We start from the raw sequence: 18,182 nt of genomic DNA, 5'->3' as shown, positions 1-18,182 counted from the left end.
ATCGATACTGCCTTTGAAAATAACTCCAAATTTCTCCATAACCTGTAAAATAATCACAAAATTCAAGGACCACATACAGACCCAAGGCAGCATTGTTCCAGTACTTAAAAATGGGGCCTGCCTAAGAAGACCTGCTAGATAAAAACTGGATCAAAACAGTGGGAGTTTACAATGGGATACAAGGTCTGCAAATCAGAGTTGAAAGGAGGGTAGGAAGAGCCCACTGAGGGCAAGGGACTGCCTGTGAATAGGAGTCATATATGGAAGGGCCCAGCTGGAAGGAGGTGATGAAGGCCTGAAAACACCCACGGGAGAATAATTGCGTATTGTTAAAGCAGCGGTCAAAGAGGAACTTATCATAAATACAGAGAGTTCTAATATCAAAGCTATGGGAGAGGAAAGAGGTCAGAAGGAAAGAATGAAGAAGAGCTAGAACAGGGGTCCCTGGCCCCCAGGGCTGCGGACTGGTACACGGTCTGTTAGGAATGGGGCAGCACAGCAGGAGGTGAGAGGCAGGCACACAAGAAAACTTCATCTGCCGCTCCCCATCGCTCCCCATCACTCGCATTACCGCCTCAACCATTCGCCCCCACCAACAGTCTGTGGAAAATTGTCTTCCAGGAAACCGGTCCCTGGTACCAACAATTTTGGGGACCACTGGGCTAGAGAGTCCTCTACTGCCAGGCCCTTGAGTGTGGGGTGAGGGATGTCTCACTTTTCAATGAGGATTGAAGTTCTGATAAACATAATTGGATGAGCATTCTAATTTCTGAACTCAGCTTTTGTTCCAAAGTTTAAAGCAACTGAGAGATTGTCCTACCTATCAGTGATCAGAAATATCTTGAGTCTGCTGGAATTTTCACTCAATTGCAGGAAAAATATAATACTCCATTGAATACTATCATGAATTTGGGAGGTGAAACAAACTATGATTTAATTATTTGCATTATTTGTACAATACTTACACAACATATTATTTACTATTTCTATAATAATTTGGCACTATAGCTTTGTTTAACTTACTTAAATTGTTTTAATTTACAAAGAAGGGAGAAAATATTTTTGTTTGTAATTACAATTATTAGAAGTTAACAATATCCCTGAAATACTTAATGACATTTTAAATTATTGTTTAATTTCTTCCTTGCTCTAACTTTTCAAATTCATCTAAGGACAATACTAATTGGACTCAGTTTTAAGCATGATTATGAATTGGGAGATATATATATATATATATATATATATATATATATATATATATATATATATATATATCTGTTCTGTATGTAGAGTTGAAAAATGGCATTGTGGTAAAATAGAAAATCAGTTGATACAATATGGGAATATTAACATAAAAAGAATATGCTTTTATATTAAATGTACTTATAACAAGGCTTTGGTTAATGACTAGTAGTGGAACTGCTTTATTAAAAATGTTTATGAAATAATAGGAGATATAGAGATAACATAGACCTTTTACATCTGAAATAAAGGAGGAAGAGCAAAACCTCCCAATGTTAAGCCACCCACTGGGGCTCTACAATGTCCCCCCATTCAAGCTTCTTGCATGATTCCCTATATTCTGTAGAATTTTTAAACATAGGGTATTATAAAATATTACACTCTTATGCATGGCTTTTTGGAAAGAGTGAGGGGCAAGAGAAAAATATAAAGGTGAGTAGAATTTATAATATTTTTAAAGGTTTTCAATGTGATAGACGCTTGTGTTTTAGTTTTCTATTGCTTCATAACAATTTACCACAAAATTATCAGCTTAAAACAACATGTTTATTCTGTCAAAATTTGCACGGGTCAGAATTTGTGCGGGCTTAACTGGATCCTGTGCTCAGGGTCTCACAAAGTTGCAATTAAGGTGTCAGTTGGGTCTGTGTTCTCATCTCAGGTTTGGGGTATTCTTCCCAACTTATGCAGTTGTTGGAAAATGCATTTCCTTGCAGTGGTAGAACTCGTGGCAGTGTGCTTCTTCAAAGTCAGCAAAAAAGCAGATGAGTAAGAGAGAGAAGAATGGGAAAAAGTGGAGAGAGAGTTTAGATCCTATTTTAAAGGGCTCACCTGATTAGGCTAGACCCCCCAAGTGTAATCTACTTTTTGATTGAGGACCTTAGTTACCTCTGTAAAGTCCTTTTATCATGCAATAAAGTGTAGTCATAGAAGTGATAAACCACGAACTCAGGGGTTCTGCTCACACTCAAGGGGGAAGAATTATATATGGTGTGTACATCAGGGACCAGAAATTTGGTAGCAATCTTAGAATTCTGTCTCCCAGAATCTGCTTCTTGTTTTCCAGCAGAGTTTAATGTTTTTACTTACAAAGATTGACAAAAAGCTAGTAATCTGTATCCTCTATGTTTTGCTTCTGAAAGTGAAGTTTATGTAACATCAAGGTGTACAATTCCTAATAAGGTGCTCGGACAACAATAAAATTGATACCTCTTATTTAAGTAACAATTTTGGAAGAAAACTGGGCAGCTGCTAACTATATATTAAGACAAAAAGTGGAATATGATAGCTTAAAACAATTTTCACATGAGTTGTAAGATATGAGGAGATTCTAAATCCTTTATGTCTACAAGAGATTAAATGATGCCCCTCTCCAAGTACCCCATGGCTGAACATTTATTGGTCTTTGCCTTTATATCTATCTTGATAGAGAAGTGTTGGACACATTATACTATGTGGGTAGAATAATCATTGGAGAGATATGAGACTATGGTATCTGAAAATCATCAAATGACAAAGTTTAATTGGGAAGCACTTTTATTAGGGAAAATAACCATAAAGTTATCTATAATCTTCAGGAAAACTAAAAAAATAAAATCATTTGGGAAAACTTTTTCTAAAAACATTTAACAAGCAAAAAAAAAAAAAGAAAAGACAATTATGCTACAATAAGTAAATTTAAATCTTAAGAAAATAAAACAGCAAATAATAGCCATCTTTTTGTAATAAAAATTGATTTATTCAAAATTAAGAAATAAAAATTCTAACTCTAATGCTCACTTCACTCTTAAGTCTCATGAGCCTTCCCCCTAGAGATGGATTCTCAGATATCATCAGGAGGCAAAGCAAAAATGTTCGAGCCTGAGTCTTAAGCATTGTTATGTTCAATAATTCTGTTGATGGTATTCATATATATCCCTTCAAATATGAGTATTTACAGAAGAAATACTATAGTTTTATACCCAATGCTTATGTTTACAGGCAAGAGTAGTCATGAAAAAAAAATACTTTAAAAAAGCCTGAAATCTGCCTGCTGATTCCTGTCTCTGCAATCCATATGTGCTAAGTTGCTAGCTTTCTTAAGCTACACTATGACATCTGTGGTGCTCAGAGCTACAGTCAGTGCTTTTTTTTAATTAACAGATTTAGTTAGTTTGTTTGTTTAAATGCAGCTCCACAATATGTCAAAAAATCCTATCAGGCAACTTCTGAATGAAAAGTTCACAGATAAATCCATGAGTTGAAATATATTGTTGGCTAAACACTATTGGAGAGCTGCACATAATCATTTATCAAAATTAACAACCCAAAGGAATAATCTAAACTTTTTAACATAAAAGATGATTCACTATTAGGATCCGAAGCTGTGTTTATTGGGAATTTAAGAAAATAAAGTTGAGGAAAGTAAAGTCATTTTTACTCCCACTAAACCAATATGACTATAACCTCAGACACATACTAATATCTAATATATTCCTTATGTAATCTCAAAATTTTATAAATGAACATATTTATAAACTTTGCAAATAAAATATTACTATGAAATTAAATATATATATTCTTCCTTTTAAATCACATTTTTACATTTCATTCTAAATGAAATTTTTAATCATGTTAATCATGTTTTAATCATGTTATATACATAATGATATGTTAGACACTGTCTAAAGGAAGGTAATTATTAGTTCTTTCAGACTTAAAGCATTTATTATTAGTGTCCATTTTTATCTGTAGTTAGTTTTTATCTATTATTCTAAATGAGTAGGGTTTCTTCCTATTTCTTTTTAATAATAGAACTGAAAATTGGCTATATAATATGTTTAGCATTATCAAAATAAATGGCAGGATAAATGGAGAGCTATAGAGATGGATGGATGGATGGATGGATGGATGTGATAGGGACAAAGTAAAGGGACAAAGTAAGTGATTAAATAGATAATCCCACTAAGGGACTGTAAGTAAAGAAAAAAGTATGGGAGACCACTGTAAGTTAATGATCACTCAAGAAAGCAAGTTTGGGCTTCCCTGGTGGCACAGTGGTTGGGGGTCCGCCTGCCGATGCAGGGGACGCGGGTTCGTGCCCCGGTCCGGGAGGATGCCACATGCCGCGGAGCGGCTGGGCCCGTGAGCCTTGGCCACTGAGACTGCACTTCTGGAGCCTGTGCTCTGCGGCGGGGTGGGCCACGGCAGTGGGAGGCCCGCGTGCCACAAGGAAAAAAAAAAAAAAGGTTTTAAGCTAAGCAAAGTTACAAATGAAAGCTACAAACAAAGTCCCTTCTGTCTCTAGCAATGCCCAAATTTCCTATGCCAGGATGGGGTTGAGGATAACAAATAAAAGACCAATATCAGGCAGCATCTCTGAAGGCCTTATTCCATGGAGGAGTTCTCAGGGGGCCTCAAAAATTATTGGGGTTTAATTTTAAATGTAGCCAGATCAGGCTACAATTAGCAGGATCATCCACACTAGATGCAGTGCTGACCACTGTATGGAGTGATTAGTACTGCTGTTATTTCTCACTGTAACTTGGCCCCATGGATCTCATTCTGTTTGATCACCTGAACTTCCTGAGTAACTCCATACCTGTCTCCACCGGATATGAACTCTGCCATAGCTAGACCTGGAATATTCATTCTTTTCTGCTCTGGGTCTTAATCTGTTTACAGAAATCAGAAAGAAGATACAAATAGATGTAAAAAGACACACACATAAAAAATTGTTAAGGGTAGAAGTGTTACCAAACGCAAGTCCATGTGCCTGACACACAGTGAGCTAAACCAATGCAGAAATGTTGGAGTTTGGAGCAGAGAAAGGGCCATGCACGGAGATATGGGTGGCTTGTGCTCAAAAAAACCGGAACTCCCTGAAGGGTTTCAGCAAAGTATTTTTAATGATCAGGTGAGGGAGGGGGTCACAGGGTATGTGACCAGATCCTGCATAATTCTCTGATTGGTTGATGGCGAGGTAACAGGGTGGTTAACATCTTAGGTGCCAGAAGTTCTGGGGGCTACATGTTCATGATCATCAAGTAGTTAATTTCTTCCATTTGGTGGTGGTTTTAGCACCTGAAAATCTCAGGAAATATGTATCAGATACTATTATCTCAGTACTTCAGAGAGGAGCTGCAGTAGAGGATATAGGGTGGCATCTGTCCCGGGAAGGCCCCATGGGGTCCTGCTTGGTTACAGGAGTAGTGTGTTCAAACATAAATCAGAGATGACATGGGATAAATTCAAGGTAAATAGCAATAGTATGGTAATTTGGATTAACAATTTCTTCAGAACTAACAGCCGATCCTTTTTCGCTCTTTCCACCCCCATCAACAAATTTGTGTTCCTGAGAACGGCATGAATACTGAAATTCTAATGTTTTGGCCCCTGAATGTTCACTGCTTCCTGGCTTACCAAACTCATCATGCTGCCCCTTCTGATTGTCCCTAAATATGTGGTCACTTAAATAATAGTCTAGGTTTATGTCAGTGTTCAAGAGGCAGGAAGCATTTCTATGCTGTTTCATTAGGGAGTAGTGAAGCACACATATTATTTTAAATATTTTCTTATTTTAAGAGCATTCTTAAATCATGTCAAAACTTTATTGAATGCCTTATGTATGTCAGACACTGTGAAAATCACTTTCACTTCCATTATCTTTTATTCCTTATAACAAACCTCTTACAAAGGTTTTTATTATCCTTGTTTTATGGATGAGGAAACAGAGAGGCATAGAAATTATTTAACACAGCAAGTATTTTACCTATGAACTCTGACTTTAAATACAATTTTTGAAGACATTATATCCATAATATGTCAGTGACATTCAATCATAATTTTATAGTACATAAAGTTTGTAACCTCTATTAAGCAAAATGAAAATTCAGACTCTTAGTGTTTTATTAAATTATTTTCTGAGCCCCATGAAAATAATTAATTTGCCTTAATTTTAAAATTTTTTGGTGTTCAAGTTAATATTGCCATGTGATAAATAGATGAAGAATAATTCAAATTCCAATGATGATGATTATCCATTAGACCTTATCTGCATTGCTGTGGATACTTTTTATTATGTACAATTACAAAATTTTTAAACCTTTCCAATTTCCTTTCAAATGCATGAAATTTGTCCTTGCTTCAAATTTTGGTTTTCATTTTCATTGTTCCTATGACTAGAATTTTGATCATATTAACCTATTTGTAGTCTACAATTGAATGCAAACATTAAAATTAATGAGAAGGGTTTGAGAAAAATTAATGGTTATCAATGTGCCTGCCAACCAGCTTAAGAAATATAACGTTTCCAGTCCACTGAATATTTTCTATATGGTCTCTATATATTTTCTATATATTCTATATTCATATACAGCCCTAATTTCCTAAATAGCCACTCCTCTGAATTTATGTTAACCTTAATTGCTTTTATTTATAATTTTTCCATACATATACATATTTCCATGTATATGGAAATATATGTTTATATTATATATAAATAATATATATGTACTACACACACATATACATACATACATACACACACACACACACCAAGACAGTATTGAAAGTTTTATTACTCATAATGAGGTTTTCTGAAGAGAGCAAATAGGTCTAAAAGTGACTTGAGGACACAAAGAGCAGTGAATGGTTTTAGTTATTATTATGGTTGAAGTGGAGCCAGGGTGAGAGTTCCTGTTCAGACGAGCAGCTTATATGATTTGAACCTCTTATCAGTGCTGAAGGAGGAAGCAATAGGTCTTTATTTTGGGGTTGCCCAAAAATAAGAAGTTTAAAAGTAAAACAAATGTGTGCCTTGGTCACGACCAATGATATCTTGAACTCCAAAGTAGATAAGGGGGTGTCTTGATGAAACCTTGTATTATGCCTTTAGTGTAGGCAGAGATATGTATGATTGCACTTTATATTTTGGGTATGTGTGAAGTAAGATGTTTCCAATGTTCTTTATTCCAGATAGGGAAACCCTGGATAAGGAATTGCTGTTTTGGCTATTGACCAGATCAGATGGCCATACCACTGGAAATGGTCCAAGAGTCTGTAAATTTGTGCAGATGGGGCTGCTGTTGCTCCAGCCATCCATTACTAAGAATGGCTGTCCAAAGTTTGGTCAATTGTGCTGACCCATCTGTCTTGCTCTCAATCAGAAATACCATGGTTAATCAGAGGATGGCAGCAACTCTCCTTTTAGGGCCCTAGCACATGTAATGGTGGTGCTACCATTCATAAATTATATGAATTCCCTTTGCTGTTCTGTCAGTTAATCCCAAAGGACTCTCATGTAGCCAAGAGATTTGGTAGAGGAATGACTTCATCCAGCATCATGGCATCTAAAAGGGACTAAGGATGGACAGGCCATCTCTCTTGTGTAGCGGATATACTAAAGGGCTCAGTGCTGGTTCTATCCTATTAACACTGCTTTCATTTAGCAAGAGGCCAAGCTTATGGAGTGCTTCTTCCATGACCTAAGTCATAATGGACAGCTGGATATAGAAGGTTCCATGTCTAGTGCCTGTGAAAACTTCTATTTCAATAAGACCTACGTGTACATCCAGCAATTATTGCCCTAAAGGCAGGTAACATGCAGCCAAGAAGAGCAGTTTCTTTTTTTTTTTTTTTTTTTTTTTTTTTTACCGTGGGCCTCTCAGTGTTGTGGCCTCTGCCGTTGCGGAGCACAAGCTTCGGACGCACAGGCTCAGCGGCCATGGCTCACGGGCCCAGCCACTCTGCAGCATGTGGGATCTTCCCGGACCAGGGCATGAACTCGTGTCCCCTGCATTTGCAGGCGGACTCTCAACCACTGCGCCACCAGGGAAGCCCAAGAGCAGTTTCTTGCATTAGGAAGCCCATAGATATTTTCTGGCCATCATAGGTGGCTCAAGGAGTCTAGGAGGTATGAAAGGAACTTCCTATACTCTGTAGAGTGAAAGAGTCTCTGGGGGCACTATTTTGAGTATCTATTATATTGTAATTTGGACATACTCTAGAGTTTTTGTTGGGAGGAGGGTCAATCAAAGACAGTCAAATTATGAATAAGAGCATTTCTGGGCTTTAGCAAAATTTTAAATGAGGAATATGTTTCTTTTAAAATCCCAGAAGCCCTAAAAGATATTGAGTTCATTTCAATACTGTGGGTGCTAGTTCAGCAGTTATTTCTTAACAAGGTCAGGATGAAATGTCTCATCAACTGACCAAATGATGTCACAAAATTTATTGAAGTAGTGGGGACCAGTACATTATATGTGGCAGTAGCCTGTTCTTTTTTAGAGCTCATTTGTGAGTATTTGGATGTCCTGACTCTGTATGTCAAATGAGTGTACTCACAGAGAAATGTTACTGCTGTGATGATATATCTGTGTTCCTGGAGAAAGGTGGATGCAGTTGAGCCCTAGCCTGCAAATATTGTGTGTGATGGAACAGCTATTATACCCCATGGGTTGACAGATAAAGGTGTACCATGTCTTTTTGAAGGTGAAGGCACACTATACTTGAAAGGCATAGGTCCTGAATGGAGTATAGCTGAATCTATGATGGCAAGGTATCCACCAGTTGCTGATTAAATTGAGTCAGTAATTGTTTTTTTTTTTAACATCTTTATTGAAGTATAACTGTTTTACAATGGTGTGTTAGTTTCTGCTGTATAACAAAGTTAATCAGCTATACATATACATATATCCCCATATCTCCTCCCTCTTGCATCTCCCTCACTCCTTCCCTATCCCACCCTTCTAGGTGGTCACAAAGCACCAAGTTGATCTCCCTGAGCTATGCGGCTGCTTCCCACTACCTATCTATTTTACATTTGGTAGCGTATATATGTGCATGCCACTCTCTCAATTCGTCCCAGCTTAGCCTTCCCCCTCCCTGTGTCCTCAAGTTCCTTCTGTACGTCTGCATCTTTATTCCTGTCCTGCCCCTGGGTTCTTCAGAACAATTTCTTTTTTAAATTAGATTCCATATATATGTATTAGCATATGGTATTTGTTTTTCTCTTTCTGACTTACTTCACTCTGTATGACAGTCTCTAGGTCCATCCACCTCATTACAAATAACTCCATTTCATTTATTTTATGGCTGAGTAATAGTCCATTGTATATATGTGCCACATCTTCTTTATCCATTCATCTGTTGATGGACACAGGTTGTTTCCATGTCCTGGATATTGTAAATAGACCTGCAATGAACATTGTAGTACATGACTCTTTTTGAATTATGGTTTTCTCGGGGTATATGCCCAGTAGTAGGAGTGCTGGGTCATATGGTAGTTCTATTTTTAGTTTTCTGAGGAACCTCCATACTGTTCTCTGTAGTGGCTGTATCAATTTAAATTCCCACCAACAGTGCAAGAGGGTTCCCTTTTCTCCACACCCTCTCCAGCACTTATTGTTTGTAGATTTTTTGACGATGGCCATTCTGACAAGTGTGAGGTGATGCCTCATTGTAGTTTTGATTTGCATTTCAGTGATGATTAGTGATGTTGAGCATCTTTTCATGTGTTTGTTGGCAATCTGTATATCTTCTTTGGAGAATAGTCTATTTAGGTCTTCTGCTCATTTTTGGATTGGGTGTTTTTTTTTTTTTTTTTTGGATATTGAGCTGCATGAGCTGCTTGTATATTTTGGAGATTAATCCTTTGTCTGTTGCTTCCTTTGCAAATATTTTCTCCCATACTGAGGGTTGTCTTTTGGTCTTGTTTATGGTTTCCTTTGCTGTGCAAAAGCTTTTAAGTTTCATTAGGTCCCATTTGTTTATTTTTGTTTTTATTTCCATTTCCCTAGGAGGTGGGTCAAAAAGGATCTTGTGTTATTTGCGTCATGGAGTGTTCTGCTTATGCTTTCCTCTAAGAGTTTTATAGTGTCTGGCCTTACATTTAGGTCTTTAATCCATTTTGAGTTTATTTTTCTATATGGTGTTAGGGAGTGTTCTAATTTCATTCTTTCACATGTAGCTGTCCAGTTTTCCCAGCACCACTTATTTAAGAGGCTGTCTTTTCTCCACTGTATAATCTTGCTTCCTTTGTCAAAGATAAGGTGACCATATATGCGTGGGTTTATCTGTGGGATTTCTATCCTGTTCCATTGATCTATGTTTCTGTTTTTGTGCCAGTACCATACTGTCTTGATTATTGTAGCTTTGTAGTATAGTCGGAAGTCAGGGAGCCTGATTCTTCCAGCTCTGTTTTTCTTTCTCAAGATTGCTTTGGTTATTCTGGGTCTTTTGTGTTTCCATACAAATTGTGAACTTTTTCTTGTAGTTCTGTGAAAAATGTCATTGGTAGTTTGATAGGGATTGCATTGAATCTGTAGATGGTTTTGGGTAGTATAGTCATTTTCACAATGCTTATTCTTCCAATCCAAGAAAATGGTATATCTCTCCATCTCTTTGTATAATCTTTAATTTCTTTCATCAATGTCTTAGAGTTTTCTGCATACAGGTCTTTTGTCTCCTTAGGTAGGTTTATTCCTAGGTATTTTATTCTTTTTGTTGCAATGGTAAATGGGAGTGTTTCCTTAATTTCTCTTTCAGATTTTTCATCATTAGTGTGTAGGAATGCAAGAGATTTCTGAGTATTAATTTTGTATCCTGCTACTTTACCAAATGCATTGATTAGCTCTAGTAATTTTCTTATAGAATCTTTAGGATTCTCTATGTATAGTATCATGTCATCTGCAAACAGTGACAGTTTTACTTCTTCTTCTCTAATTTGGACTCCATTTATTTCTTTTTCTTCTTTGAATGCCGTGGCTAAAACTTCCAAAACTATGTTGAATAATAGTGGTGAGAGTGGGCAACCTTGTCTTGTTCCTGATCTTAGTGGAAATGGTTTCAATTTTTCACCATTGAGAACGATATTGGCTGTGGGTTTGTCATATATGGCCTTTATAATGTTTAGGTAAGTTCTCTCTATGCCTACGTTCTGGAGGGTTTTTATCATAAATCAGTGCTGAATTTTGTTGAAAGATTTTTCTGCATCTATTGAGATTATCATATGTTTTTTTTCCTTCAGTTTGTTAATATGGTTTATCACATTGATTGATTTTCATATATTGAAGAATCCTTGCATTCCTGGGATAAACCCCACTTAAGCATGGTATATGATCCTTTTAATGTGCTGTTGGGTTCTGTTTGCTAGTATTTTTTTTTTTTTTTTTTTTTTGGTACGCTGGCCTTTCACTGCCATGGCCTCTCCCACTGTGGCACACAGGCTCCAGATGCGCAGGCCCAGAGGCCATGGCTCACAGTCCCAGCCGCTCCATGGCATGTGGGATCCTCCCAGGCCAGGGCACGAGCCCACTTCCCCTGCATTGGCAGGCTGACTACCAACAACTGCACCACCAGGGAAGCCCTGTTTGCTAGTATTTTGTTGAGCATTTTTGCATCTATGTTCATCAGTGATATTGGCCTGTAGTTTTCTTTCTTTGTGACATCTTGGTCTGGTTTTGGTATCAGGGTGATGGTGGCCTCGTAGAACAGGTTTGGGAGTGTCCCTCTCTCTTCTATATTTTGGAAAAGTTTGAGAGGAATAGGTGTTATCTCTTCTCTAAATGTTTGATAGAATTCGCCTATGAAGCCATCTGGTCCTTGGCTTTTGTTTGTTGGAAGATTTTTTTTGTGTGTGTGTGTGGTATGCAAACCTCTCACTGTTGTGGCCTCTCCCATTGTGGAGCACAGTCTCCAGACACACAGGCTCAGAGGCCATGGCACACGGGCCCAGCCACTCTGAGGCATGTGGGATCCTACTGGACTGAGGCATGAACCCGTGTCCCCTGCATCGGCAGGCGGACTCTCAACCACTGCACCACCAGGGAAGCCCTGTTGGAAGATTTTTAATCACAGTTTCAATTTCAGTGCTTGTGATTGGTCTGTTTATATTTTCTATTTCTTCCTGGTTCAGTCTCAGATGTTTGTGTTTTTCTAAGAATTTGTCCATTTCTTCCAGGTTGTCCATTTTATTGTCATATAGTTGCTTGTAGTAATCTGTCATGATCCTTTGTATTTCTGCCATGTCATTGTTACTTCTCATTTTTCATTTCTAATTCTATTGATTTGAGTCTTCTCCATTTTCTTCTTGATGAGCCTGGCTAATGGTTTATCAATTTTGTTTATCTTCTCAAAGAACCCGCTTTTAGTTTTATTGATTTTTGCTCTTGTTTCCTTCATTTATTTTTCATTTATTTCAGATCTGATCTTTATGATTTCTTTCCTTCTGCTAACTTTGGGGTTTTTTTGGTGCCTCTTTCTCCAATTGCTTTAATTGTAAGGTAATTCTTAATTGTAATAAAGTTAATTTAATCTATTTCTACTTAGTTACTCTTCATAACTGTTTGATTTAATTTTTTGTTTGTTGAGTTGGATTGCCTTTGTCTATGACAGAATATTTTATGACTATGATGAAATTGGGCAAGACAAGACTTCTCATGGTTTAGGTGGAGTATACCTGTTTTCCTCTATTTTATCTTTGGTAACTCCTCTCAGATTAAAGAGTATACTTTGTTTAAAACCATTGGGATTCAGGGACTTCCCTTTTGGCACAGTGGTTAAGAATCTGTCTGCCAATGCAGGGGACATGGGTTTGATCCCTGGTCCAGGAAGATCCCACATGCCACGGAGCAACTAAACCTGTGTGTCACACCTACTGAGCAACATGAGAAGCTGGCGCACTGTAATGAATACCCAATGCAGCCTAAAATAAATAAATAAATTTATTTATTTTTTAATATTTGGGATTCACAGAATAAACTATAATTTATGCCCTAGTATTGATTAAGGCCATGAAGTTTTGCAACCTGGTACATTTCAACACAGGTTAAAATTAATTCACAACCTATGTTTGTGAACTATGTTGTAGAGGCAGCAAAACCTTCAGTGCCATTTTATTTTTCTTTTTATATAAATTCTTTTAGTAAATTTTGAATCTCTCCTTCTCTCTCTCTCTTTTTTTTTTTTTGTAGTTTAATGAATTTTACTAAAAGTTCATGATTTGGCAGATGAGAAAAATCCAAACTCACCATTAAGGGCCTACTGAAAACACACCTGCCTCATCCTTTCAGCAAAGGTGCATCATTATCACATGGCTCCTATGAAAATTTTGAACCTGGAGAGGGGTAATAAACTTATTAGTATATCAAAATCTTGAAGCCATTCAACGTTCTGGAATTAGAGACAAAATAAATCCTAAATAAGTTATTTAATACTTTTTTTTACATGCACTATAAAATAGAAAATATATGACAGAATATCCTGGATAGACAGAAAAGTCTGTTTTATCTGAAAATTCAACAACATAAATATTCTGTAAAACATGAAAATAATATGAATTTGTTTTATTTATCTCTTGATTTATGCTGAGTTAATTGTAATCAACAAGTATTGTACTTTACATAGTTACAAATAAACATTTTGTTTCCTCTTCCTTAGAAAGAATGGAAGACTGTTTCAATTCCTTCATGGAAAGAGCATACAGACATTGCAGGCCGGTGTATGTTGATGTGCCTATAATGAAAGACATGGGATGACTTGTTCAGTCTTTTCATACATACAAGTTATACTACCTCTATTAAGCTTTAGTTAGAGAATTTATGTACAAATATATGGCATATACATAATGCATATAATCATATCTATGTATTAAAATAAATGCACAACCTACTACATATGAGACACTAGGATTAGTGTTTTAAATACTGTATTAAAAAGTCTAATCTGCATAGCAATCTAAGCAGTCTAAGATGAATGAACATATACCTCTGGTATATGTTTTCCAAAATGTCTCTAGAAGTTTGGACATGGTAGAAAATATCACAGGTATTAGACCATAAACTTAATGAGAATCAAACCCAGGAATTTATGAGTTTGGTTTATATTTTCCCTAGTATTATTTAGAATACCTATAGGTGTTATTGTTCTTTCTCATTGTCAATATCCTTAAGTGTTAAAATATGATTTTATCAGTTTATGAATAACATATAATTATAACCCCACTGTTTTAGATATTTAATGTACAGTCCAGCATTGAACAATTCATTCTGTCATTTGCTAAGAGGCTATTGTATTTCAGGATTACAGCAAAAGAAAAATGTATGCATGTGTTCATATGTAATATATAATAAATATACATGATATAAAGATAAAGTCAAAAATTGTCTAGTCCAATAGTAAAATGCATGTAATCAATAAAATTACTACATGTATAACTTACATATAATGTCTCTCTCTCTCTCTCTCTCTCTCTCTCTCTCTCTCTATATATATATATATATATATATATATATATATGCCTTTAATAATTTTTTAAAAGAATATTGTTTAGCAGTTATAGAAAAATTTTGCTTGTCTGGAAATGTATTTTGGGGGAATAACTTTTGATGTTCTTTCAAAGTAGACCCTCAAAAACCTGACAAATTACTATAAAAATTCTGAGCTGTAAAGTTCATTTTACAATACTTTGCAATGTATTACCACGTATCTTCATGCCAAGTGACCATTTAGAAATTACAAGTTTCATTCTTTTTCTCCAAAATAAATAAATAGAATTATAGAACGTTACATAGAATTATTCTACTTATTCAGATAAGTAGAAATTCATCAGAGTGGCAACTAAGATTTTAAATGTATATACAAAATTATTCTACTGGGCTTACCAACATTGTCAATAGCTTTAAAAAATCCATTGAAAAACTAGTATTCAATAGAAATATTGACAAGAAAGAATAATATTTTTTAAATTTGATTTATTTATTTTTGGTTGTGTTGGGTCTTCATTGTTGCCCATGGGCTTTCTCTAATTGTGGCGAGCTGGGGCTACTCTTCATTGCGGTGCATGAGCTTCTCATTGCAGTGGCTTCTCTTGTTGTGGAGAACAGGCTGTAGGTGTGCGGGCTTCAGTAGTTGTGGCTTGCAGGCTCAGTAGTTGTGGCACACAGGCTTAGTTGCTCTGTGGCATGTGGGTCTTCCTGGACCAGGGCTCGAACCCATGTCCCCTGTACTGGCAGGTGGATTCCTAACCACTGAGCCACCAAGGGAGTCCCAAGAATAATTATTTTAAAGAGTATATTCATGAACATTTTGAATGTTATGAAACAAGGTAGAGAACTAAATAATGTAAAAACGGGCCTCCCTGGTGGCGCAGTGGTTGAGAGTCCGCCTGCCGATGCAGGGGATATGGGTTTGTGCCCCAGTCTGGGAGGATCCCATATGCCGCGGAGCGGCTGGGCCCGTGAGCCATGGCCGCTGAGCCTGTGCTCCGCAATGGGAGAGGCCACAACAGTGAGAGGCCCGCGTACAGCAAAAAAAAAAAAAAAAAAAAAAAAAAAAAAATGTAAAAACACTTCTGAAAGTCATTAAAATTAAGAGGCTTCCTAGTTAAATTTGTTGGAACCAAGATTGAGTAAAATTCTTAATGTAATTTATTTTCATTTTATTATTACAAAACATTAACTTGCTTTTGTCTACTAAAAATAATATTGGTCTCTAAACTACTGTTAAGAGATGACCTACCCTAATGTGATAACAGCTGAAGATTCATTAAAGCTCTGAAATTTCATAATTTAGAAAAAGATATATTTTTGTTGGGGTGAAAAAGATATGACTATTTATATTTTCCCAAAACCTTTATAATACTGTTACTCTCAATGAAAAAAAAATAATACTATATATTTCATTTTAAAATGTTTTACATTAAAGTTAAATTTAGTACTAATCACAAGAAGAATCAAATATTTATACTAAAGAGAATTTAATATGGTAAAATAAATTGAATTTTAAATTGTATCCAGTTATAATATGGAACATTATTCATTTTTAGAGATTCTTATAAAAATCAATTAAGAAATGAAAATATAAAATGCTAATGCATTTAGATTTAATATCTCATTTCAACTCAAATATTTGACTTTGTGAATATTGTATAAATACACACAAAATTTGTGTTTTCATTTTTCTGAGTGTATTGTAATCATGAAATTATACATATATATATATTTATATATTACACACACGCAAATACACATATCCATATGTGTATTTTAATATAAATATGTGTGTATAAATGTAACCACAGAAAAATTATCTTAATATGTTATATACAGAATAGATGTGCAGATGAAATCCACATATAATTCTTGAATATTTTTATCTGTTGCTTTCAATTTTCTCTGCAAGTAAATTATAAAAAGTTATTTTATCTTTAATAATTACCACCATTTTATTACAGTATGAACTTGTTTGAATAAAACATCTCAAAACCCTTTCTTGAATGTGTGTATTCCTATGAGCAGAGAGCCACTTTTAGATCACCACCAATAAGTTTCTGCTCATGTGGAATATTCAGACATCTCTCCAATTTTTTTTATGAGTTCCAAAATGGCAACTACTATAATCAAATTCCCCCAGACCCATTTTTCACCTGGCATATTATTTTTCTCTGCCTCAAGACTCCCCTTAGTCAATGCATCACTTGTAAAACTATGCAAAGGAACCTCACTATTACTAAGGCTAGTAGACAATTTTCCCCGACACTTCTGATTTGAAATCACTAAGAACTTTCTTTCAAAACCCTGCAAGCAAAAATTGGATAACTTGATATAAACATTAGAAAAATCACCACATCAGATTATGTATGGACAGCCTCAGTGCCTACTATTTATGGGTCGCTCATAAAATTCACTGTAATACCAGATGCCATTGTCAGACATTTGATCTGTAAACCAGGAAATTTATCAGATTGCCACTACTATCCTCAGTCCACCACCGAAAGATGCTTAGAGTTCAACATCTAAAAATTTTCTAGACTGACTTCCATCTGAACTAAAAACTGAGTTTGCTCCAACCATCAATTTTAATTTTTTCTTTTGTTTCCATAGAAAGGCCCCTCATTAAATGCTTGATTGGTAGCACCATAAAAAGGCCTAATTTAGATAACCTCACCCACTTTCATTTCCAGCACTGCCCCTTGAAATAAGACACAACTGTTTAACTCAACTGACTTATTTTCAAGACTAAGACTGTTTCAGTGAGGTTTGGAACAGTCCATCAACTCTGTTTCTGGACTGTGAAACTTCTTGGGGAAATTTCAAAAGTTGTGGGGGGCAGGGATGACGGGTAGCAGAGTATGCCACCCTAAGAAATGCTACTTTGGCATGAAGATTATTTTGAGCTAAAGGTACATGAAAAACAGCAGATAAAAGAAGAATGCTTTGACCTCCCATTTCCTTTCTGAAAGCAGAAGACAAAACTCCCATGTGAAAGAAGTCTTCCCTATACCAGAGGAAAGAAATATCCTTAGTATCAGAGATGGAAATCAAATCCCAGATAATTTTTGTGGTGAATGAGAAGCTAAGATGAGCACAGGATAATCTATTATCATCTTCTGTACCGTAGGAAACTGTGAGCTTGATTATTGAAGTTGTTTATGAACTTCCATATGAAACATCCTTACAGTATCAATTTACTTACCTCCCTTCCGTTCTCTCTCTCTCTTTCTCACTATCTAAAAAAAAATAACTTATCTTAAGTTATCCATGTCAGTGTTGCATGATGAGATCATCAGTGGGAAATACCCAGACGTTTCTGTTTCCCAGCACCATCTAGTAGAATTTCTAAGGTTCATCCCTTCAGTGTTACAATCTAAAAACATCTTTTTGTCTGTAGGATCCTTGCTCCACTAATGACTGTGTGTTCCTCTCTTTTCCTCTATTAAAGCCTTTCATACTACAACAAATAGAGGTTCTATTTTCTTGTCTAATCCCTAATAAATACCCAAGGCCATTCAATTGTTTCAGTAAGAAATAAATGGCAGCTGAATGTATGGAAGCGATGCTAACTAAAATATAACAGCATAAATTTGAAGATAGAAAATTGAATTGACAAGAATTGCTGGTTTATTTCTATAACCAGACCACTTTCTCTGGGCCTACACTTGGTTTACCCATTTTTCTTCTTAT

General features: G+C 35.9%; 1 pseudogene across 1 annotated transcript in view; it reads left to right on the top strand.

Moving 5' to 3' along the window:
• Nucleotides 1-5,027: 5,027 nt before the first annotated feature.
• Nucleotides 5,028-18,182, top strand: part of LOC309806019 (large ribosomal subunit protein uL1m-like) — a 35,171-nt pseudogene continuing 22,016 nt past the window's right edge. Inside the window, exon 1 of the transcript in view lies at nucleotides 5,028-5,120. The product of the transcript in view is annotated as a large ribosomal subunit protein uL1m-like (transcript). The remainder of the gene's footprint in view (nucleotides 5,121-18,182) is intronic.

This window comes from Mesoplodon mirus, assembly GCF_964341445.2.
Source record: "Mesoplodon mirus genome assembly, chromosome: 6".
Lineage (NCBI taxonomy): Eukaryota > Metazoa > Chordata > Mammalia > Artiodactyla > Ziphiidae > Mesoplodon > Mesoplodon mirus.
The sequence above is the reverse complement of the archived record's forward strand: the minus strand, read 5'-3'. Positions and strand labels throughout refer to the sequence as shown.